Below are 25,667 nucleotides of genomic sequence, written 5' to 3'. Positions count from 1 at the left end.
AAAAAAATGCTTTTAACATTAGTCATATTCTCAGTGATTCTGGAAAGCCAGTAGGTAATTACACTCTCACCCTGTAGACATATATACCAGGAGATCCTATTGGCTGGACTCATTATGTTGCTATAATCATCTGTGACCGATATGTCAGCAGGCCCGTACTCAAGACTGAACGTACTAATAGGAAGCGAAGAAGGGACGGGAAGGAAATCTCATTCCTCACAAAATTTACTGCATACACATTACTTCTCATACACAGCTCCTCAACTTTCCACCGCTAAGACCATAACTCTTATTAGTCACCCTGGGCAGAGCAATCAACCACTGAAATTTATGAACAGGAATACATTTTACTATTTATTATGTTGTCCTTGCATGCAGCTACTGCTGATAAAATATGAGAAGTGTGACATGCTTTAATGGCCTAGATCAATACTCACATTCCTCTGTACATGAGATACAACAAATGAATCACAAGACCAGGAGTGAGAATACCTTTCTGTAGCACAGAGGTTTCCAAGACTGTATATCCAGAGCAACAGATTTGAGTTTGTGTTTTCCATAGGGCATGCCTTCATACACGGAATTTATACAAAATTTCCTTCACTGCCCTCAAAGTTATCACATGTGTAGCTTCTGGTTTCTTAAAGCAGAAAATACGTTCACACTCAACTACCCTTGATTGTACCTCATCAAGCACTAGCTGGCAGGCTATCACTAGATGCATCAGACGTGCCAGCATCAAGTGAATGAAGACATGGCTTGATGCTGAGACTTGCTAGTGATCTGAGTGGTAGGCGCAAGCATAAGCATTTAAGATTTCTTTACCCTACATCTGACTATCTAGTATTACATTGAGCAAAACCATCCAGACTGGGGAGAACTGAGCAGCGCTGATGCAAGAAAACATCCTGAAAAAAACCCAGGACGGCATCTAGCTTGGTAGCCAGAGATTGCAGTAGCATCTCAGGGAAGAAATTTTTTGATGAAACAACAACAACGTGATCTCAAATTTTCACTGGGATCAAAGTCTCTGCATACCAGAACCACTAAAAACATACAGGTCTCAGCAGCAAAGATACTGCAATCTAGTTCCAGGCAAGACCCAAGTGGGAGACACTGAAGCAGTAGGAGCATCTTTACCTTCTGCGCCTTCTGCCTTCCCTTCACTGAAGAAGCTCATTTCCCATCTTCTCCTCACTAGGAATGCACAAGCTTGCATGTGTGCTTGTTCTCTCATTGGCTTTTTCAAGTCTCACTGCTGCTGTGTCAGGACTTCATCTTAGAGGACAACATGGCTCTGGCAAGTCCTTTATCAGCTCTTCTTTATCAGCTGCATCACAAAGCACCACTGCAGATATAATAGACCAAGAGCTGAAAATCCTCTTGGCTGCCCAGTGGCACAGCTCCCAGGTTAACCACTGCCTGGGACTGTGAACTATGCCCATGGCCTGGCCTCCACCTGCCCTGACACTTTGCCACCCGCTTCTTCAGCCCTCTCCAGTCGCTCTCCCATCAACAGCCACTCTTCCGAACAAAGCGGGCTCGTGACATGCCCCGAGTTCAGGAGTGAGCTTCCCCTTCCCCTCAGTCCTGCAGGACTGCTTGTTGGTAAGGAGGATTAACTCATTGTTATTCAAACAGCTCTCTGAAGCCTGAAAGGATTAAATCAATACTGTTCGTGTAATTACTGGGAGCAGAGAGGAAACAGCCCGATGAGAGTAGACAAAGCAAACTAGAAAAGCAATAGCAACTGCACTTCTCCAGCACAGCCTCCTGCAGCGAGTCTTCCTGCTGCTCCTTGAACCCCTTCCTGACCCACAAAGCCATAGTGTCAGCACTCAGCGAACAACCGGGCAGCCGGGCGCCCCGTCTTCTCCAGCCCTCCTCCAGTCCCAGAGCGCACAAGGCTGCCAGAGTCGACTTCTGGACCACAAAAGGAGAGCCACCGTTTCCTTGGTGGAGGCCCAACAGATGCAAGTTCTCCCTCGCTCCACATGGATATCGCCTTGGCCTGTCAGAGCAGACTGAAAGCTGCTGGTGGCAGCCTGGAAGAGCAGTGTGGAGCCTCAGGCCAGTTCCGTGCAGCTTCGTACTTCAGAGGGACTAAGGAGCCAGCTGCCCTGCTGCTACACCTCGGCCTTCGTCACAGCCTGGGCAGGCAGGGCTCGCCTCACTCCAAAGCCAAAGCTGTTTGGTCCAATACACCAACCCAGCGCTGAAGCAAGCCTCCTGAAAGGTGCTGCAGCTGTTTGATGTGCTTAAGCCAGTGTTGCTGGTGCTCAAACAAAGCAAGTCCCCACCCCAGCCCCAGTACTGTTCTCAGCACCTTCCACATTGCTAAAGGCTGTACCCTGAAAGGCATTCACGTGTCCTACAGTAAATCAATTGGAAACAAATCCTTCAGATCCAGACTATGAAAATATCCTCAAAAATAAATGAAAATGTCAAGATACAATTTAAAAAGAAATCAAGCTGCAGCTGAAGAGATCACAGACAGAACTGCTTGTATATAAACATCAGGAGGTTAAAACCTGACAGGGTATGGCTGCAACCTGGAGGACGAACAGAACCATGGGACGTATCCCAGAGCCTCATCCTGCATTTCTGCTGATTTGGTTCTCCTGTGCAAACACCTCACATGTGCATAACGGGTACAGCAAATGTGCTCCCTATCTTCACAGGCATGTAGTTTTATACTCAGGCTCCAAAAAGCCAGTTATTTATTGCTGCCTGCTATTGATATTTCATTCAGGAACAGAAAGAGAACATGAAAAATATTAATGAAATTGCAGAAACATTTCCAGTTATTTAAAATATATATATATATATCCTGTTCTACTTCAACAAGAGGGGGTAATTTATCAGTTCAGCTGTCACATAAAAACCTTCTTGAAAAACACTAATGTTCGAAGATGAACATTCATGAATTATTAACGTTTCCTGTTTTGAAAATGTGTTTGACTCATTTCATGCATTTCCAGCAGCAGAACCCCTCTCCTCCTTCATTGAAAACATTCCCTTCTCCGCACAGCAACTCATCAGTCCCCGAGGCTCTGAGGAATGTCCCTGGGAGATCACTCCTGGCATTGTACATTTATCTGAAGTGAAACTGGGCTACCCACCTCTGTACACACCGCAAGGAGAATGACGAAGTTACAGAACAGTGTCAGTACACCTTGCTATTTTAGCATCCCTGTACCTTGAACATAGGAAATAACAAAGACCTGACCCACATCGCGTAGTGTGACAAGCACATGGGGGGTACCAGGAATTTGTGACCCCCAGTGCCACCCAGCTGCACACGTGCTCTGTCCTCTTAACAAGCCAGATCAACAAGGGCTGCAGTTTGCCTGAATTTTTCCTAACTTGGCTGCCAATTAAGATTGAGATACATATGCCCAAATATCCTGTCTTTTTTTTTTTAAGACCAATCCTTTGGGCTCATCAGCATTTTTTTATTTTCTGAACTTAATTTGTTGCTGTGCTTAAAATAGATGTGAGCAAAAACAGAGTTGATATTTTCAATATCAGTTTGAATTAGACCATCTGCTTGGCAAGAGGTTTCAGGACCTTACAGAGAATAAGGAAGAACTGAAATTTCCAAGAGGGTTCTTAGTAGACAAGGAGTGTGCATCTACTGAGAAAGAGTGTTTATTCTGTTGTGCCTATGCTCGCATGTTAATTATTCTTGGAGTAACTAGGGAAAGCACTCGTGTGAATAAGGTAATTATTAAGGTTAAATCCCAGCAGAAACAGCTTACTTTTTACTGAGATAAGCAATGCTAGCAATTAAAAATTCACAAGAATCACAGAAGCAGTTCTAAAACTGAACTCCTGGAAGAGAACGGAGCCAGGTAAAGAAAGAATTTAAGAATAGCATTCTGGAGGAAATATTTATGGAAAAAGAAAAAGAGCATGCAAACTGCAAAGATGGAACTGACAAACAAATTTGCTTAGTGATCTTAGCCCACAGGCAGAAGAGATGAGCTCCCAGTCTGGCCTGGTGACCAGCTTTCCTGTGTACACCCAGGTCTATTTTTAACACTTCCAAAACCTGTTGTAAATACCCAAGCTGTAAAAGCCCAATGTGTCGATGTCAGGTACCTACAGCTCCCAGGGACCTTTTTTTTTTTTTTTTTTTTTTTAAAAATCAGGCTTTCAAAGCCAAGCTGACTGCCCAAACATTTACTTTTATCAACGCATGCTATTGAAAATGCAATGTGCTCCTGGAACGTCTTGCAGCAGATGAATTAGTCAATGTTTATGATGACCTTACAGTCTCTTATACCATCTTTTCCTTTGTAGCTGAATGTCTTCATTCTCTGATGCACATTCAAAGAGAAAAAAATCTAGCCACTTTCTAGAGGCATTAAATTAGACTGATACTGGAAGCAGCTCTGAATTATCACAGGATGAACCTCCAGGTGACCAGTATGCAACACCATGCCTGTTATTATCACCAAAAATGAAGAAAATCTAATCACAAAGAGCTGAGTCCAGTGAAATGCTTACTATTTGCCTAACAGAAGGCAAATAACCTTTACCTCAGGAGGTAAACAGCCTTTTGCCAGTAAAAGCAAGTGGTTTTTTTTTTCGTTTTTTTTTTTTTTTTTTTTGCATTTGTTTTTGATCTGCCTTTTCTTTCTGGAAAAACTAAAGGAAATGGAATTTAAGGTAGCCACCTCACCACAGTGAAGTACAAAATTCTTCCTTCTCAGAAATCTATTTTCCTCGGTTTCAGTCTGAAAAAACAATAAAAAGCTGTTCCTTAGATAAATGCCAGTGGTAAAACAGCAGGAAGGCATGTAACGAGTCACATCAAAACTATCTGTAATACATTCCCAAGTCAGAGCACAACCTCCCAACCTAATTCAAATTCAGGTAGATTTGCCTATAAGTGATGGCCTTGGCCCTGTATCACTGTGAAAAATGATGTACATTCTAGAGAATAGACAGCGAGTAATACTTAAGTACTGTCTACGTTATGCAGTACCAATAAATTTAACATATTTTATGAAGATATACATACTAAGCTGTAATAGCTCAGAATGAACTTGTAACACTCCAAACAGTAAGCAGCATGTTAAGATTGAGATCCAGTTGCACTGTTATGCCAAGTACCCATTGCACCAACGAAGGGGGCATGCAGAAATAAAGAATATTCTAGGCAAACTCTAATAAGTCATGGAAGGCCAGGGCACCTTGATACAGGCATAAATCCCACTTCAGAGCACTTTCATTTTGTGGCTCTATGGTACACAAAACTACAAGTTCCATGGCAGTTTCATTTGGAGGAAAATTAGCTGTCTCATGGATTTAAGAGGAAAAAATTATGAAAACAAAATACTATTTAGCCATGGTTTTACTTGTTTGATATGAAACTGTATTAGACTGTACCCAGGTTCGTATTTTCTGTATCAAATTTTCATGATGGAGACAGAAAAAGCCATTTAGGGCTATGGAACAGCTTGCTGAACTGAAACGTCAGTGTTTGTGAACATAACTTGAAAAGAACAGTGTGACTGGCCAGGGAGCCAACCTGCACAATTTACACCCCCAGTTTTCCAGAGCAGAATGACAGAGGTGCTCAAATTGGGGGGACCCTTCGACATGTCACAGCCAACCTCCCTGCTCAAAGCAAGGACAGTTGTTTCACTTGTCTGCGAAGTTAGAATGCTCAGTCCCTCCTTGGTCTGTGTTTACACATTAATGCAGCAGCTATACAACTAAAAATACTATTTCTCTAAAAAAGCGTAAGAGGCTTAGTTTGGGAGTACAACTCTGTGGCCACGAGCAGATTATGCTATAAATTCTGCAGCTACAGAGCAGCTTATTTCTCAAACAACTCAAATCCAGAGTCTTTCCCTTCTGAAAAGCTTTCTCCCCTCCTAAGCTCTAACATTTGTCAAATAATTATTCCTGTAACAAAGATGCTAATAAAACTACTCATCTCAGGAGTGCAAGGAGGATTTAATGCAGCATCGCTGTGAACTGCAAGTATCACAGAATCACACAATCATAGAATGTTAGGGATTGGAAGGGACCTTGAAATATCATCTAGTCCAATCCCCCTGCCAGAGCAGGAACACCCAGATCCTTTCACGCAGGAATGTGTCCAGGCGGGTTTTGAATGTCTCCACAGAAGGAGACTCCACGCCTGTCCCTGGGCAGCCTGTTTTAGTGTTCTGTCACCCTCACCATAAAAAAGTTTTGTCTCATATTTAAGTGGAACCTCCTATGTTCCAGCTGACACCCATTGGCCCTAGTCCTATAATTGGGTGTCACTGAGAAGAGCCTGGCTCCATCCTCCCGACACTCACATTTTTTTCTACAGTTTTCTGAACTTAGACCAGATGGGTAAGGAGTTAGTAAAAACAAGTCACGCTCCTGTTAGGTTCTTGTATCTGAGTAAGACAAAGAAGGATGCACTGAAACACAAAGGTTTATATTCAGACCAACAAACTGACTTAGCGTTGCAGAAAGTAAATAGAGGCCAGGAATTTAACAGAGATTTGATCCTTAGATAAAAAAAAATCAGGCTGTCCAAGTCTTTAATAGCTAATGGCTACAGCAAATAAGATGTTATGGCTTAGGGCTTGAATTAGGGTCCTCCTATTTGAGGCCTACTGCACAGATAATATCATACATGGTTACTGATGGATACTTACACTTACACTTATTTGTGTGTCTTTCACAAGAGACCAAGAGAAGCAGATAAAAACAGGCACAGCACTCCAGTGTTCTGGATTTGTTGCAGATGACACTTTGCATCTCTGCTGCACCTATTCCAGCAGCATTTTGGAGCCTCTACCATTTCAGGAGACAACCACCGGAGGGACCCACAGTTTATTACAATGTGCATGGACTTCTGAGGGCTGGGATTTAGCATTGTCATAAATGTGTATGAAACAATTCCTACCTTTGGTTCCTTTCCCAAGTGTGAAATGCCCAGCAGGAATCATATATGCCATATAAAGTCTACCTTCCCAAGCCAAGTGGCACAACACTACTCAGGTGAAGCTAAAACAACAACACTGAAAAAATACCACCCTGTTCACTGCAAAAATATTTTCCGGCACTGGTTATCTTTTTGTACTAAATAACAATAAAAAAACCAGCATAAGATACACTGTGTTTTCAGTGGCCATCACTGCTTCTTTAATTGCAATTGCAGAGCTATAATTCTACTTACATTTTCCACTCTCACTTGGTGAAAGGAAATAGGGAATTCTCAGAGTTTTCATCACACCATATCTTCGGAGAGATACAAGAGAATATGGAGAGAGAGTAAAGAAATATTTGGTCCTACTTGCTGAGCAGGAAAGAATCCAATGATTTGAGGGGCTCAGAGATTAGTGCTTTACATCAGACACAATCTAGACAAGAAGAGTACAACATTCATTCCACATAGAAGGTTTCAAATGCAATTTTTCATAAGCTATTCATTAAAAAAAAATAAAAACAGATGAAGAGAGAAAATGATTCATGGAGACCAACTAATACAGTAAAAAAGTTTCATAAGTGCTGCAAGTGGAAGGCAGCATGGCAAAGTTTCGACAAGAATACCAAGACTGTTCTTCATATCACTGCAAAGTAAGCTGAAGGTTTAACATAGGGTTCCCCTCGTAGCACACTTCTTTTAGCCAAGGAAGAACTTCACTTAGTGCTTTGATAAGAAAAAAAGGACCTCAAGAAACATAGTGGGCAATTTTCTAGACTCAAGAGTTGGGAAAACAAAAAGCCAAACTGGTTGTTCTGCAATTTCTCCCTCTTCATCCTAACCAAGACACAGAAGCACCAGCTTGTACATCTTTCTGACTGCAGTGGAAGGCTCCCTGTTATGTGTAAACCGCTATCTGGAATCTGTTCTGCCAGGGAAATGCACATGGAACCATGTAAAGCATGGGCACCACAATTGTAGAGAAGAGCTCCGAGCGTATTAAAGCAGAGACAGCCTAGGTATTTCAGACAAGCAGGTAAAACATCTGCCTCTCCTATTGTCAGGTAGCTTTTAATATCTACAGAAACAATGCCAGGTCAAATACCTCATATGAAACCACAATTTCACAGGTTCTGAACCCAAACGTAATCTGAAATGACATGGTGGCCTATATTTTTTCTTGTGCTCCAGCTCCCCTCAGAGTTGGGCAAAGGGGTGAACAGCAAAGATATTAGGTCCAGTAAGCCACGGGGGCTACGGGCAGTGTAGGGAAGAGTTTAATTTACCCGGGTACACCACATGTATGGAGGATTTCTCACCCAAAACACTACCCTTCATAAGTTACTATCTACTGGAGCAAGAACCAGCTGAGCATCCCTGAGCAAGTTTTCTGCATCCCAGGAACTCTGTAGTGAGTAATACTAGAAAGCAAGAGACAAAGACTCCACAGTAACTTAAATAACAAACGTTCATGTTACTTAGAGTTTGGACTGGAAGATTCAAGATGTGTACCAGAAAGGGATAAGTTGCCAAGATCAGGGTAAACATGTATTTTACCCAAGTTACTTTTACTGAAGAGTTTAAGAAGTGCAGGAACACAACCTTATCCTACTTTTGACTCCCTAAATTTAAGTGAAAGACAAACTCTCAAGCTTTGCACCTTATTATATATTTTTCAAAGATACTGGAGTCTGTAGGCTTGCTCTTCTAGTATTTTTGACTTCTTCAGCTGTGCCTCCCTTACTTGAGCTTCCCCTCAGCTGGAACACCTTCTCAAGTCCACATTGGCAGGCTTTCTTCAGCCTCCCAACAAAATAACAAGGTAAACACTCTTATTTTCTCCAGCACCTCACAACTGGTGAGTAATCATACTCTTTGCAAATCATTGTTTGCATTTGCATAGTACCCATCCGATTTAGACTAAACACTTGGAGAATATAAACACTACTCATTTTGTAAACCTCCAACAGGCATGCCACCAGATCAGTCTTCTTTAGCAATAATAATCACACCCCTTCATGTGCCCATAATACGTTCATCTGAAGAAGAGAGAGCTCTTAAGGGAGACATTAAACCCAGACGGCCTTTTTGTTCCAGGAAAATCTCAGTGGTTTAGCATGTGCTCAAGGCAGAAATGCTTCCCAGTGCTCTGAAGAAAAGACTAGTGGAAGAAAAACTGTGATGTGAATTAAGAAACAAAGTAATGAGAATTTTCAGAAATGACTGTTTCTAATTTATAGTGGATGTAAAGACATGAAGAAGTGAAGTTTCAAGTTCCAGGTAAGAGCATTGCTGACAGCTGCTTTAATTACAGCTAATTACAAAGACCCATATGCAGATGAACTCGCTGTCTTGACTGATAGCTGATGTTCTCAATAGAACCAGAAACATGCCCCAATCCTAAATTATTCACATTTGTTATATTCTTGTCATTTTCTCTCTTCTTTCCCTTACCTTGTCTTTTTCCCTCATTTTGGGGTATTTCTACTCTGCAGCATACCAAGGAAGCGCCAGTAACACCCTGTCAACAACAACCTGAAAAACAGCACAGCTGCCTCTTTCTCTGTTCCTGTTTTCAACAGGTTGGGAAATACCACCATCTCTTATTTTCTTGAGTCTCCCAAAGGTGATGTGTGGAGAATACAAGCGTAAGCAGAGAGCACTGCTGTTTACTTTACAATGCTTATTTTGAAAAAGTGCAATGAAAGACACTGGCTCCCTGTACAATAACTACATTTAAGCCCTGCTTCCTAAACAAGAGCAGATGCCCAGGGAATCAAATAAGGCAGTCCCTAAATATTTTCTGATATCATTTCAAGCTCCAACAGAAGCTGCATATAAACACAAATCAACTTATATCCAACTGACCTGGCATCACATGCGAGGAATTATCCAGCTGAGAGACTGCTGATTGATTCCCCTTCCCCATTTCAAAAAGGTAGTACGAGCTACAGCAAAATGCAATATCACCAAGTTGCTGCAAAAACAATTTGCTGTGCATGAAAAACACCTGAATTCAGAAGAGAAGTTTGCTTTACATGGTCTCCAGCTTCCTGCATACTACAGACTAGAGCATACTTTATCTTACAGTAAGTAAGCCCTTTGCAATAATCTGCACAGACCATGTATTTCCCAGGATACGTCTATGACTTATACAGCAAAATTATTAAAAGCCAGGACCACTGACACTGTGCATGGAGGAAAGCTCATAACAAAAGACGGCTAAAAAAAGCCTTCCCGCCATCCCTCTTGCCCACAAAGTACCATGTGCTAAACAAAAGGATGACCTAGCTGTTTTTCAAAACCAGGTTTATGTCACTCCTCAAATGTTCCTTTACACATATTTTATGGGTAAGAAAACCAAGACACCACCAAAACAAATGACATGCCCACCCAGTGACAATGTCAGGAGTAGGGACCTGGGAGTTTTTATCCAGCTATGGAAGGCACTAAAAATTAATTATTTTTGATAACAATTTCCATTTAAAAAATGCAAATGTAAAAAGAATGTATCAAGTCCCTAGACAACAGATACGTTAAAGAAGATTGGGTTTTGCTGAAACCCATCCTTCTCAGAGCTGCCCCAAAAACAAAGCAACAAAATCCAATTTTGTTTGCACAGCCATGTTCTTTCTTTTCTATACCAGTTTTGAAGCTGAGCATTTTGCAGAGCAGAGATGAGCAGTGAACAAACTAATTCATTTCTCTGTAATACCTATTATTTTCTCTATCATCCTTGTCTTTTACTTTCTTCTTAAAGCTTTTTATTTTTCTAAGGCGTGTTTCTGGGGTTTGGTGAGAAATCAAAAGTTTGCATGAAAAATAACACTATGTTCTTTGAGGGGCATGAAATTATAAGCTGGGCAGCAATGTGTGAATGGTGTTGGGAAATAGGAAAAGCAACACAAGTTTTTTTTAAGCACAATGGTAACTGTGAAGCACTTGTAAGTGTGCTGATGAAAGTCACCTTTTCCCCTCTTAACTCTTTGTACCTCTATCAGCACCTTTTATACATCATTCTGTGTCTCCACTGATCCTCTGCCCTCATTATGCTTTTCTCTACAACATGGCAAAGAGGAACGCTTTGTGTTACTTAAAACCTACAATTACTAATATTTAAGCTGTGGCCTTAAAAACAAACAGAAGCTAATCTGATAACTGATCCTGATTCTCAGAGGAAATACTTGACAAGAGTAGTTTTTTTTTAACCTACATATTCCATCAATTTTCCAGAATCCATTATCTATTAAAGCTCTTACCGCTTTCAGAAGGATTGCATTTACTATCACTTACATTTATTTACTTTTTTTTTTTTTTTTTTTTTTTTTTTTTAACTGGGGCTAACAGTCGAAGTATCTTCTGCTTTTTTTTTGGCCTACCTAGCCATCACCAACAATCCTGGGAAAGCCACAACTTTCGGTGATTTTTCAGCATTTCTTTTCCTTTGTGTATCAACACGATTCTGAATTAGAGGCCAAAGCTTCTGAAAACTAACGCATGCACTGACTCAAAATTGAATGAATTCTCTGAAATAGCGAGTGAAACACTTCAGCGCATTACTGGGACTGAAGATTTAGCAGACTCAGTCCTACCCAAAAGCTGTGACTCATCGCAGTTCCCTCTCATCAAGTCAGGCCGTCTATCTCACAGCAACATTGGATCTGCAGGTAGCACATCTCAGGAATTCACAGTCAAAGCCACTCTTTCAGCAAAAGAACATTCAGGGAACGGCGTTATGTTCTGCCCACTACCCAAGAAAAACAGAAAAATTTCTTACATGCAACAGACTTGGCAGACCAGGTATATAAAGTCTATACACATTTGGGAATGCCATGATGTCAGCACCGAATGTAACCTATTTCAAGTGCCCCAGTGCTGAACCATGCTGCTTATCCTCATATGTGCAGCGTAAAGAATTCACATGCAATTGGCATCCTTAAAAAACTTCTGGGATGTGTGTTTGGGGAGAAGTCCAGTGCTTGCTCTTGTCCTATGCAAATGACAACTTCTTCAAAACTCGAGCCCCCTGTATCTAGCTAACAAACACCATGGTCTCAGAGAGGCAGATTGTTGTAGATTTTATATTAAGCATATCTTTCCTCCCAGAAACTTACAAAAGAAAGGATTTCTGGGGAGGCATGCAGCCTGCCCTCCCCTCCATTATCCATCAGCTGTAAACTCCACCGTCTCAATGGCTCTAGTTGCTTGCGGCTTCCTGCTGGAGCTGTTAGAGACCTGTGATGCTGAGAGGAACTTCATGAGACACAAAGTAAAAACAGAACAGAGGTTTTTGTTTGCGATCATCCAGGCAAAGCACAAACCTCTGAATAAGCACAGGAGGAGTCTGTCTTGCTTTCTGGGCTGCCATCACCTCCTCCACAGCACAGATTCACAGGAAGTTACATAGCTATTAACACAGCATTTCTCTAACTGCTGATAGAGGGGTAGGACCAGACCTGAACACGATGACAACGACGCTGCTTAACAAAATTAATTCCCCATACAAGCTCTGCACCAGTGTTCCCAGGCTGACCTGGAAGCAATGCCAGGTACAACAGCTGGAACAGCATTACCTCCTCCCAGCATCACCCCACCACTTTCTGAACGCCAGCCCAGCTTCCGACGACATACGGGGACGCAAGAAGAGAAATGCTTCACTTAGTCTTATTTGCCATGCACTGACTTAACAGGCAGCCTACAAGTATAGCTGCGGGAGGGCCACAGCCAAGGATGTCAAGCTTACCCGGTCACATTACACCATGAACTTCATTCGCTATGTTTAGTTTTATCAAAGTTGGAGGGGAAAAAAAGTAGGCTACGTTAAGATACAAGAATGCTTTGTGATTTTCTGCAGCTGTTCTCACCATTGCTTTGCAAATGAGTTTAATACAGAACGTCAGCCAGAACTATATTTAGTCCTTGTTAGTGTGTTAGCACTATCATGATTAATCATTCTTATCATATCAGCATATGGGCACTTAAAGATGAACTGAGAAGAGCTGCACTGTACCTGGTACTGCTAAGTCATCTGTATTATCATTTATACTATTATTATACTCCATATGTATTATAATATCACACATCCTCGTAGGAAAGCATGTTATAAATGCACCAAGATCTTGAGTTTGTAGAAATTTAAATAGGGGCCTAAAGCAAATACTGGCATAGAAATAAACGTGTATGTAAGGCATTGCACAGCATCTGTAGCTGCATCCACAGAAAGAAGTAATACTGAAATTAGATTTAGAGGTCAAATTTATCTAAAATATAAACAGCTAAGTAAGTCATGTCCACAGAGTGCAGCCTATCCTCACCCACACAGTGTCCAGGCTTCGAACCATCATGCAAGACGTCATTCATTCATGAACTATGATTTTTTTTTGAAGGTTCACTGACTGGTCTAATAACAGGCCTCTTCTTCTTTCTGTCTTTTAAGATGAATGAAGGCTTTAGTCGCAATCATTTCTCCCTCACAGGGAGCTCACTACAAATTACAGCTACAAAAAACAAAGTACAAAACACCTTTATAAAGCATTTCTTTTCCTGGACTGGCTCTCTTCCTGTTACTGTGTCTCCTGTTTTACAGTGCACTTACCACAGTGCAATCTGAATACTTCACTAACACCTTTTTTCTGTAGTAGCTCACTTCTTAAGCACAGATTTTCCTTTTTACAGTTTGTTTTCACCAACGAGTAGGTGGCCCTGAGATGCCTTACCAGGGAAGGGAATAGTCCCGATGGTGGAGTTTTGCATTTTGCTGAGGTGATGCACTTGGAATTGTTCTCAAGTCCTCCTGGGGACTGTTGCCAACCTGGGGTCACTGCTCAAAACTGCTGCCTGCCCAAATTCCACGTCTGTCCCAGTGGAAGACAGTTGTCAAAGAGTTGGACGTGCAGGGTTAAGCAAGCCCGGGCCTAAGTGAGCACATTTGGGGATGATTTGACCAGTATTACCATATTCCATTTCAAAACTGCACTGCAAGTCACCCAGAGATGTCCATTTTTTTCCTGCTTCAACTAGCTGTGCTCTTTCAAACACTCTTCAGCCATTTTAAGGTCAGTGTTTTCACCCCCTGGTGTACTCTGCTGCTTAATAAAGCCTAGATCAGTACCATGGATTGTGATAGCCAATGAGTGCAAGATCCTGGTCAAATCCAGGTAGAGAACATTGCTGCTGCTGTGGACCTTTAGGTATAGAGAACAGACCAAAGGGCACATAACAAGCAATATGTAATACCTTAATCCTTAAATGTGCCATAATGCAAGAATAAAGAGTTTTTGTTCTGGATCTTCTGTCTGCACAACGCAAAGGGCTGGCAAGAAAGGGCAAATTCCGTATTTGGAGAAATTAAGAAGTCTTTTGAGGAAAGGTGAATTAAAACTCCAAAAACATTAGTTTTGAAATACTGCAGAGTAGAAATTTGAGAGGCAATGAAATCTTATCAATGGCATATAGGTGAGAAAAGGGTGCATTACAAAGATATGTCATCTACTCTTAGAAAATAATATGGCCACTACCATACTCAGCCCCATGAAAATACAATAGCTCTTAAACATCCTTTTTTTTTTCTTTTTTTTTTTTTCTTTTTGTCTTGCCAACTCTGAATTTCATCTCTCTCTGCCTTGTTGCATGGAACAACTGGAGTGAGCCTTGGAAACTAGGGAACTGGGAAGCAGAAGGCAACAGCTTTGCAAATTCTCCTATTAATTTATTCTTCATGCTGCTGAAAAGGATCTCAAACAGCTTGGCAAAAGGGGCACTTCAGACCACTGTACGGCCCATTTATCTCCTTATTCCTTTGTTTTCTACAACGGGTTAGACTGTATGCCACATTTAAGGTATAAACTTCAAAAGGAACCAACAGCTGTTTCAAGCCTTTAGGACACCTTGGCTATCACTCAAAAATGGGCAAGTCTTGCTACATATCCAGCAGTCTCCACTTCTCCACAAACATGGTCCCTGACCATGCTCTACTTTCTGCACTGTCCTGGCAGAGTCAAGTCTGTGGCACCACCCACTCTGCAAAGGCAAGAATATAAGAGGAATAATCTTTCATTTCCCTTTTTTCCCTACGCATTATGTTACACTTCTCTCACCACCTGGAGTTCAGTTCTGATATTCCTGATAGCCCAACTATAGGAAATGCTGATGAAGGAGACACCAGAAAATTATCCAGTCTATATTCCAGCCTGACAGCAGGATCCACTGTGATTATTTCTGACAGGCATTTTCCTAATGTGCTCTTCACACTGGAACATGCCCTTGCAATTCACATTACATTCAACAGAGACATTCCTGTTTACCATGAGTAAAACCTGCAGCCTCAGAAGAACAGTGCTGATCTCTGAGGGTAGGCTTACACACGTATAAAAATTCACAGAAGATAAATGTACTCTAGGCCAAATTAATCACTGATAGAAAAGTTAAGTGGGGTTATGCCCACCTCTAAAATGAACCAGTACATGTCCTCTATAAAGCTGTTGAAGAGTTTTATCTGTTAACGAAGAGTCTGTATGTTTAATATTCTCTCATGACAGCTGCTTTACACATGCCAAATAATATTTTAAACAGCTTCTGCATTTTAATTACCACAGTCTGATGAAACACAGGTCTAATCAACCTGACCAGGACACCTCAGTACTTCATTTAGGTCAAGGAGTTTTCTTACCCAGTTTGAATAAGCAGAGAAATCAGGGCCACGAACACTTGACTGCTGGCTCCGCAGCCCTTCCTTCCTTCTACACTGTATTTGAGGGAAGTTCACCGATGCTGAGAGCCAATGCCTCTGTGCGAGCATTTACCCCTGGCTTTTCAATGCCTGCCAGATCTGGACAAGTAACCAGTAGTTTCTTATTTTCAAGTCATCAGTGTCACTTTGAAATTAACTGTAGTACCTACTAAAATCAACATGGGATGGGTGCCTACCATGAGAGCTCAAAGAGCATCTCTGGAGGTGACACAACAGCATGTGGTAGCTGAGCAAGCACCCAAGTGTGAGGATGGCCCCCAACACCCCCCAGAGCACCCTACTGCCATTAGGGGACTTCAGAGCTGCTCAAAACCAGCAAATCTCACACTGAGAGCCCGCTGGGGCTCTCTTCAAGCACAGGTCCCTACCCCAGCCATACACTGGCACACCAGCCAACTCACACACGCGGGATGCGAGTCCCACAGGACCGCAGAGTGATCCAGAACGAGTCACACAAGGAGGGGGGGGGGGGCAACCAGCAACCACTCTGCTCTGACAAATGAACCTATTTGTCACACACCATAGGACACCATCCCTAAAAGTAACAGCAATATGCTACTAGGGAAACAATATTTTACTGGATTGCAGAAAGGACACGAGCTCTGGACTAACTTTATTCCTTAATCAATTTACTAACAGAGCATACTGCCTTCAGTGCTTCATAATTGAAGAAATGGGCAGCATTTGCTGTCAAACTGACACGTGAAGGTGAAATACTAAGCACACAGTGGGGTGTTTGTGTTTTGGGGTTGTTTTTTTGGTAGACACAACACTTAGGAGCAACACAAACAGAACAGGACATCAGACCCACTGGTAGAGTTGCCAGCACCTGCCATTCACTACCCCTCAGCCCCGAGGAACACTTAACAATACAGTAAAGACATCTCTGTCGTAGTACACTTAAGCAGGACACCTTGTATCAATCTGTGTGTTGAAAGGGGTGTTGTTGTATAAATGAAATTCACAACATCAGCAATAATGAACTGGATCTTTAAAACGCTCATTGAAGCGACATGGACACCTGCAATTCTCAGTTAGAAAGACACGTTAAACCTCACAGAAAGATGCTTCCATTTCCCCGACATTTCAGTGGATTCACACCTACTCCTGGCTGCATTTCAATGAAGATAAAAATAAACACCATGTACGCTACCCCAGCTCCCCAGCAGGAGCACTTCCATGACTGGGGATGGAGGAGCTTTCTGAAGCAGAACTTCTCAAAGACGTGCAGCGTCAGCAGAGCGCGCAGCAGCTGTCGCTGCTGATGGGATGGAACCTGACTTTGCAAGAAGGAAACTTCCAGGAGAAAGAGGAGAAGGCGAAGGGAAAAAAGCCCTGTGACCACTGCGAACTGTACCAACAGTCTTCCCCAGGCAAATTTCAAAATTGAAATGTAAGGATGATTTTAAAACCAGGCACCACCAGTTTGTTGTGTTAAATTATCCTCAGCAACAGAAATGTTTCCCTCATTGGTCCCTAGCAGTGTAGCCCTTCCAGCCTCTGGTGCATTACCCTCAAAGTGCGCTGCCCAGCATGACGAGCTTTTGTTCTCTTCTTTTCCTTAATACATTATAGGTATGAACGCATGCTGACATACTTAAATGGGTTCTCTCTCACTTGTTCAGTAACAAACCTTCTGCACTAAGTTTTTGCTAAAAAATCCCTGCTACTGCAAGTGAAGACTTACTGAGGAAACTTCACACAACAGTTATTTAAGATGATTTTTTTAAAGTAACTTCAGAACTCTGCAGGTCTTCACCCAGAATATAACCTCCCTATCCCACGTTTCCTTAGTCCAAGTTCTGAAGAAGTTAATTTCATTTTTTTTTTTAATATATATATTAACTCTAACCAACTAGCATAAACCTTGGATTTTTAACATGCCCTTCAATAAGGAGGGCCTGGCAGACTGAAGGATCTCATCAAAAGAGAAGGAAAAAATCCAGATTTTTGGTACTGTCTACCTATTTCAGAAGGAAATAAACCAAGGCGTAAGTGTGAAGGACTCGAAAAATACACTTGCCAGTGGGGTTACATCTCCAGGCCCACAGGAAGCATGCTGTATCTGTCCTTCAAATAAATAAAGCTTAAAGTAGAAAATCACCAAAAATACCTCATCCTGAATAACTGTCCAAAAGTAACATGGATCACCTTTCTGTGAAGTGCTGTTCAACACTGGCTTTTAGGCAACGAAAGTTCAAGGAGCTGGCAGAATTAATAGTCAAGAGATACCAATGTCTTTGCAAGGAATACTAAGAGCCAACTACCTGCAGTTATGATGGACTCAAAGCTTTCAAATCACTGTCATCAGATGCTGTGCGCATGTACAACTTCTCTGAAGCAAAGTGGGGAGCCATCGCTGCCAGTGAAAGGACCGTTACTCTTTGCAACACAGAGACCAGAAGTAGAAAAGTGTATCCATTTTAATCCAAAACTCTAATTTCTTTATAAACTGTACAGATTTTAGTAAGAGGAGGTCCATAAGAAGAATTCAGTTCAAGTTTTTTCCTCACATTCAAAGGGACGGCATTCACGTTAGAAATGAATCTACAGCTTTTCTACCTCTACAATGGAAAGAATTGCATCAAATGGCAAGGTATCTTAAAACCTCTCTGACAAAGCAAGCAAGGGTCTTTGTCCCTTACTTCTTTGTACTGTTGGGCATGCACAGTCTTGATGCATTTGAGCTTATCAAAAAGTTCTCAACAAAACAAAAAGACCCCATTCATTAAAATTCTGGCTGCGTACTGCTGTTGCTACAATTGTCTGTCTCATGCAATGACATTGTGAAGTTCAGGGACAGATGAGTGAGGACATCAAAGCCAACTCCCTTTGAAAAGGGAAGGGTTTGATAGCTTGCATCTTTTCTCTGTTCTGTACTGGACCCAGACACTAAATCCAAATGCCTTCATGTCACAGGCGAATGCAAATTCCTATTTTCCAATTTTCCTGGCAAATTCCTATTTTCCAAGTTCCAAAGACCATGTCTCAAGTCAGGTCCCACTCTTATCTGTTGAAGCACCGAAAGCAAGCCTGAGTTCCAAAAGGGGTTTTGCACTCTCACATGAAATTATCAGTATGTTCAGACTACGTCCATGGAGCCCACGAGCTCTGGCCCAGACACCTCAGGCACTGCTGCTAAACAGCCATGCAGCACACGGACTGAATAATAAACAATAAGAGTAATTTGTAAAAATTATTAAAAAAGCTAAATGAAAACAGGCAGGGAAAGGCGCTCAAATAGCAAGGCACCTACAAATGCAGAAAATTAAAAGGTACCTGCAATGACTAGACACAGAGGAAAAGAAGTAAAAAGGCAGATGAGTGTTTTAATGTTACTTAATTTTACCAAAAAGGCTATCTTGTCAATAGAAATGGACAGCAACACTGCAACATGACATTATCCATTACCTAGTGACGTAAAATATGTACATGATCTAAGCATGTGTTGGAATAGGCATTGATACAAGTCTATCTGTAGGACCATACCACTGGTTTACTACCAAAACAAAAAACACCATATACAAAAACACCAAGAGAAAGGAGCCTAACAGAACCTAAGTAGGGACTGCAACAAAACCCATACCAGGGAAAGTAGTGGAACTGTGAGGCCATCTCACCACAGCCATAGGGATCTGACCCTAGGATTATTTGAAGTTTTAACCAAATTTACAGCTTAACAGCCTTAAAGAGATGAAGCACTGAACAGGTCATCGTGAAGCTACATTTTCTAAATCCAAGCAAACAAAAAAGAGAGACAAAGTAGTAAATGAAAGGTGAGAAATGACTACCCATAGCCTAAGCCTAGAAAATACTTAGGTGCATTGTGCTCATCTCCCAAAAGGCTTTCACGCTCAGGAAGAGTAAGTTAGCAGGGGGCGAAGCCAAGACAAATATTTCCCTACAGTCAGACACTGACAGCAATTGCTGACCCTCATTCCCTGAAAGTCAGTGGCATCTTGTCTTGTATTTAGATAACGGAGATTAGAGGTTTCAACCTTAGGAAAAATTGTTTTGTACCAATTCAGTAACTTCATTTCTGATTATACAACACATTCGCTATCTCACGAAACAACAGCATGCCACACTTTGTCTGGTATTGAGAGATTAAGTTCACTAAGTGTCTTTCTAGTGATTTTACTGGGCTCTGGTTGGCAGTAGAGGCCTCACATTTACAGCACCAAACTGGCACCCTCCAGCTAGGTTCGACTGTCCAGCTTCAGCAGAGTAATAGCTTGTCTGAAGTCTTCTACTTCATTGATGAATGTGCTCAAAGACTTTGCACAACAAATCTAAACTCAAACTGGAAACTGGTTAACCGATAAGCCCAGCTTGAAGCTACAGCATGCTTATTTTAAGCAGCTCTCTTTGCCCTTCCAAACAGTGTTATGCATGTAAAAAATTCTGTAATATTAAAAAAATTATCACCACTTAAAATATTCTCTAATATCCAAGACAACTGACCACGTTTTAGAGTGAAAGCAGAAGTAAGGCATGCTAATCTAGACAGCAAAAGTCCCCAGGGAAGTCTTGGCCTTCCTTCACTGATGCTGTTCTGCCCTGTCCATGGTGGGCAGCCAACAGTCGCCATTTTATGGTGAACTGCTGGTTATTTGGCAATTATGTGGGGTTTGTTTTGTTTTTAAAGCCCTTACCTTTTCAGTCACTTAAGGACCACAATTTCATCTTTGATTAACTATATAAATATACAATAAATTAATCTATTTTAATGAAGTCTATAATAAAATTTCAAATATTACATGAAAGATGTATGCCTATTTAGAGAGATCTATAATCTAACTTTAGATACAGATCAGTGTGTACGTATATAAATATGTATATATACACATTTATTTATAAAGGCCTTCTCTACCACTGGGGTGCTAGAGTTTAAAATGCAAAATGGAATGTTACAGAAAAGTTATAAAAAAAACACTGAGAAGAGATGCTGCACCAAGCAAGTGTAGAAGAGCACAGCAGCTGTGTAGATGCCAGTATATGAAGCAGCATCACATCCAGCTGCCTTTGATTTCTCCAAAACAAGACACTCACTGGAAGTTAGATTTACCAATCAAGTTTTTTTGCTGCTGGACATCCGGAGCAAAACTCATTCCACATCACTCACACACAGCATCTCAAAAAAAAACCAAAAACAACACACGCAAGTCATATAAAAAGCTCTGTCACTGATGATGTTCAAAGCTCCATTTCTTAGCCAGTTTCACAATCTCGAAGTTGTAAAGCATTTTTCTTTATTTTATTTTATTTTTTTAAAATAACTTGAGGGGATAATAATGTAACTACCAAAGCTGTTGTATGGCTGACACGATCAGATGTAGTTAATCACTAGCTCACCCTCTAGGTGCCAAGGGCTGCATGAAGCATAGGATTAGAAATGTGATTGAACAATAGTGTTCCTTAAGCTGTCTCCTCTTCAACTCTTTGAAAAGTTATTTTGCATAAGAAAAGTAGAGTATCTAAAAGCTAAAATACCTAAGTTAAATTACCAGCTCATAATTCATGTAGCCTGGGTCATAATTCTGGTCTCCTTGGAGCTCATTTTACTGTCAGGTTCTCATCTTCTCTTCATGTGGTTACCATAGATGATGAAGAGGTAAAAAGAAACAAATGCAGATTGACTCAGGGGCTGCTTAGGTAGGTGGGCTGCGACCCTGTAAATGCTAAACAAGATTTTGTTAACTACTTGGAACAATGAAGGAAGCTTCAAGCATAATCAAAAGCAAAACACTGCAGAGTTTTATTTCCATTTAGCGACTCTGTGTTTGAGGGCCTCTCAGGCTAAGCCAGCATAGCACCTGCCTGAGAAATGACAACTTGCAATCCACGTACATTTAAAAGTTTTCTGCAATTTATTTTTTCAGTAAGAGGAGAAAAACTACCAAACCACTGAAGTTACTTTTTCATCTGCTACAGCTGGAGTAGTCTCCAATAGACTCATATATAGACTATATATATATATATATATATGACTCCAGCAGGTTAAACTATGCATTACAGATGTATTATTAGTAAGGAAGTTATACCAAATTCTAGGTCACACCTAGCAAGTGAAAAAGACAAGCATGTGAGATGGCATTGCACTGAAGCTCTGTAAGTCCAGTGACTCAGCCAAAAAACTGACCTATCAATACACTGACTGCTCATGCAGCTAGCTCACATGTCCCAAGGGACAGCCAGATCTGGAGTTACCGTAATTCCTTAGCATAGTAGCTCATTAAAACTGCATAGGAAACGTTAGGGTGGACAGTCACAGACAAGTGATAGTGCCCCATCGTGTCCCCCAGTCCCATCTCCTCAGCTATTTCTCATCTATCCGGGACCTGCGGCCAAACAAGACACGATGAAATGAGAATCAGTCAGCATCAGTAACCATCTTCACCTTCAACATTACCAAGGGCTACTCCAGCACACCAAAGCATGCTACTGGATGCACACCAACATAGCTGAGGTTGGAATAGAAGAAAGAACAGCCTGGAAGACAAGGCTGCTGGTGTGTGATGTTGAAACTGAGCTTGCCTCAACAACTGGTCCTGTGCTGGCACTGGATAGGTCCTGTACAGCACGAGTGCCTGCTCACACCTGCGCAACCCTTTGCTGCGCCCCATCCCGGGACTTGCCATAAGCCAGCTATTGCCTGCACAGAAACTGCACTTGCACAGCAGTGATTCCCTAACAATGAATACTACCGAGAAATGTGCAAATAGCAAACATTTCAACGTCAAGGTTAGAATCAGACTGTTTTTTTCAGGTAAACCAAGAAGCTGGTTTTCGACCACTCAGGAAGAAAAGACAGGTCAGTCTGAAACCTAAGTGGGTGACCTACATAGCATGCACAGTAGATGAATGCCAATCGGCTGCCTGCTCTATCTTCCTTTCATGGGGCTATCTTCCTTGACAAAAAGTCATGCTGGAGCTGACAAGATCCCTGTCTGTGCAATAATTGATGTGCAGCCTTTATAGTATTTGTAGTATGTTTTGCCTCAAAATACCTAAATATGCATTTTTCACTGTTTTTAAGAAGAATGCTTTACAGTTCAGAAATCACAGGTTACAGTGAGTGAAGAGAGCTCTGTCTCAGTAATTCCAGTTGGCTCCTCCATCAGTACAACCTAACACGACAGCTTTCACAATGCATCACCTTCCTGAAACATGAATGCTATCTTTCTGAAGGACTGCGACGATGCTTAGCATGGTTGCCAGTCTGGATTACAAGGAGCAGACCACTACAGTACTGACTTGCTCAGAGCAGAATACTCTTTGGGCAAATACAGCTAACCTTTTGCAAAACCAAAGACCAGAGAAGCAACGGTCAGAACTGTGGCAGTCATCCATCCACCTATGAGATGCAGAGCAGGTAGCCTTCAGAGATTGGAGCATCAGCTGAGAATTCTCTAACTTGAAAGCCAGCAGAATTGGCTAGTACCAGGCAGAGCAGCCAAATTTTAAGAAGAGACAACCAGAACTAAGCCACTGCAGAGCACATTTGTCACCTACCTTGCTGACAACATCATTTCCAGGACTGATTATCATGTTCTACGCTACCACCTACAAAACATTCAGCTTGCCATCCAAGGCTACCTGTGGGTTAACTGTAGTTATTTAGCTTTATGGATTTTAGTAGCAAAATCTGTTATTTGGTGGTGTAACTAGCTGTATGTTCACCTGTGTTTATTAAGAACCCAGAACGACGCAACAGTTGAACAAGTCCTTAGCTGTTGCTGTGGCCCAGCACCACAGACTCCCACAGCTGTCAGAGCAATGAGAGAATGCTTCAGCTTGGTTCATTGCAGAACCATCATCTCCCAAACAACATACAGCAAATAAACTAGATGATGGCAATGACAAGTGGAAAACGGAAGTTATATATTGGTTCTATGAACTGGGTACCAATCTATTTTATTTTTAATGCTTACTTATTATGTTGTTATTGTTGATAATGATATTACAACTGCTACTTTTGCTACAGTGACCAAAAGGGCAGGTCAGTGCTTTGCAGAGGAAGAGAATGAGGCACCTTTTGGCCATCATAAGGGGCCACATGGCTTCCTTTTGTTCTTCCATGTTCTGTAAGCCTGCACAGGTGCGCTGCCCAAGCTCCCAACTCACTAAACCAAATGGTTTAACCCACTGAAGGGGGCAGTAAGCAGAATTTCTCCAGCTGCTGCCTTCACAACAGTTGATTCAAGCTGCCTGTCAGCCAGAGCCAGAGCTACGGCCTGTACCGCTGAAACACCTATATGCTCTGATTTAACACAGCCTTAGAAAATAAATACCATGAGAAATTAGGTGAACAAATTGTTAGTGTTACCATACTGATCAGGGCAAGTTCTCAGTGGAATAAAAGAAAAAAGTATAAAAAACAAGCAAACAATAAATAAAACAAACAACAACAAAAAAACCCACCCCTTTCTTCCACAAAACTACAGTAGGGGTAAATAATTTCTTCTAAAGAGCATCACTTGAACGTCCACCCGCAAAGAAGAAAATCTCTCATCCAAAATGAAACGCGTCAAACAAAATGGTTCTTTAAGCTAACCCATGTTCCTCTCGCCACCTCCCAACCCTATTGATCAAGCTGTGAGAAGGCACCGTCTCTGTTCCTTCCCAGTCTGCTGAATGTACCAACCTACCACATCCTGCTGGTTTATTTCCTCCTCATGGGTAGCGGACGTGCTGCCCGACTACTCAAGGCTTTCTGTGGTTTCCATCTCTTCCCCATTCCCTCTCTGGGAACAGCACACATCCTCTCTGAACATCAGTCTCTGAATACACTTTGCTTTTGTCTCTCGAAGGTGGCTAACCGCTGGCTGCCTGCTCTCAGCATGCAGCCCAACAACACTCCTCCTCCTTCGGACTTCTTTCTTACATCCTTGCCTGCTTTCGTGGCCACAGTCAAGTGTATACACTGGAAAGGCTGTTTTAAACAACACCTTTCTCATTTCAACAGCACAGTTTCCGTGTTTTCAGAAATGACACCTGAGCATTGTCTACATCTACCTCCCCAAATTCTGTGCTTTTCCTGAAGTTTTTCTTATCATGCTTCTTTTCACGCATTTTTGTGCATTTCTGTTAAGGCTAATTGTATGCATTTTTCTCCATTATGACAACTTTCGGAGGCTCTTTTATGCATTTTCCCACAATTTTGAATGTGTTTCTATGAACTACATACGAACTTTTGATATCATATAGCATCAAAACAGTCGAAATGGCCTCTTTTGGCCATACTGATGCTGCAAAAGACTAACATACACAAGAAAACTCTACAGAAAACGCCTCTGTAACCTTTGGGAAAAAAATAAAGTCCTGTCCCTTTACTAACAACTGCATGCTTTGGTGTTTTAGATATGTGTACCTGAATCCATTACGTTCCATCTGAAAAAAGCTTTTCTTTCCTTAATTCTGCATAGAGACCATGTTCTGTTTCCTTGTGAGCTGCAGCTTTCCCAAGCTGTTTGCTCTCTTCAGAGCATCTAGTTCCTGATCATTTCGGGTTGTTGCAGTACATAAGGGTGAGGAATATCCTTTCAAACTACAACTAAACCCCTACAAATCCTGTTAGGGTATGACTTGAAATTCTATCACATCTCCTCTAAGATTAGAAACTCCCAGCAAAAATCACACTCACCAAGCACAGATTTGCTCACTGAGCATTAACATGGTTTTCCACCCACTAGTGAGATCCCAAGTCCTTTGCAACCATACATGAACATAAAAGAATTAAGACTCTTTAGTGATACGTTAAAATTGTCTGCTTTAACATGTAAATTTTCACTTAAGTCTGTTTTAGTAATTTCATGCACAGTAATAAACTTCAAAATTTGTTAGTACTGACTCTTCCTATCCATCCCTTCCCAAGGAGTTTCAATGTACCCAAATTAGTGTTTTTTTTTCAAGAGTATTTTTTATGATGCTGCATTTTTTATTATTTTATTTTTAACCAGCAATTTAGCAAACGTA

The 25,667-nt window shown here is 41.5% G+C and overlaps 1 protein-coding gene across 16 annotated transcripts in view; it reads right to left on the bottom strand.

The window, feature by feature from the left end:
- Positions 1-25,667, bottom strand: part of MAPK10 (mitogen-activated protein kinase 10) — a 155,152-nt gene that overhangs the window by 71,692 nt on the left and 57,793 nt on the right. Inside the window, exon 1 of one of the 16 annotated variants that reach the window (XM_080591697.1) lies at positions 24,341-25,279. The exons of 14 other annotated variants lie outside the window; for them this stretch is intronic. The gene's annotated coding sequence lies outside the window, so the exon portion shown is untranslated. Of the gene's footprint in view, positions 1-1,140; positions 11,707-24,340; positions 25,280-25,667 lie in introns of those variants that run through there. One more of the 16 variants, XM_080591696.1, reaches the window with a different exon arrangement.

The sequence above is a fragment of the Anser brachyrhynchus genome, assembly GCF_964034855.1.
Source record: "Anser brachyrhynchus genome assembly, chromosome: 4".
NCBI classification, from domain to species: domain Eukaryota; kingdom Metazoa; phylum Chordata; class Aves; order Anseriformes; family Anatidae; genus Anser; species Anser brachyrhynchus.
This window is presented reverse-complemented; position numbering and strand designations above follow the sequence as displayed.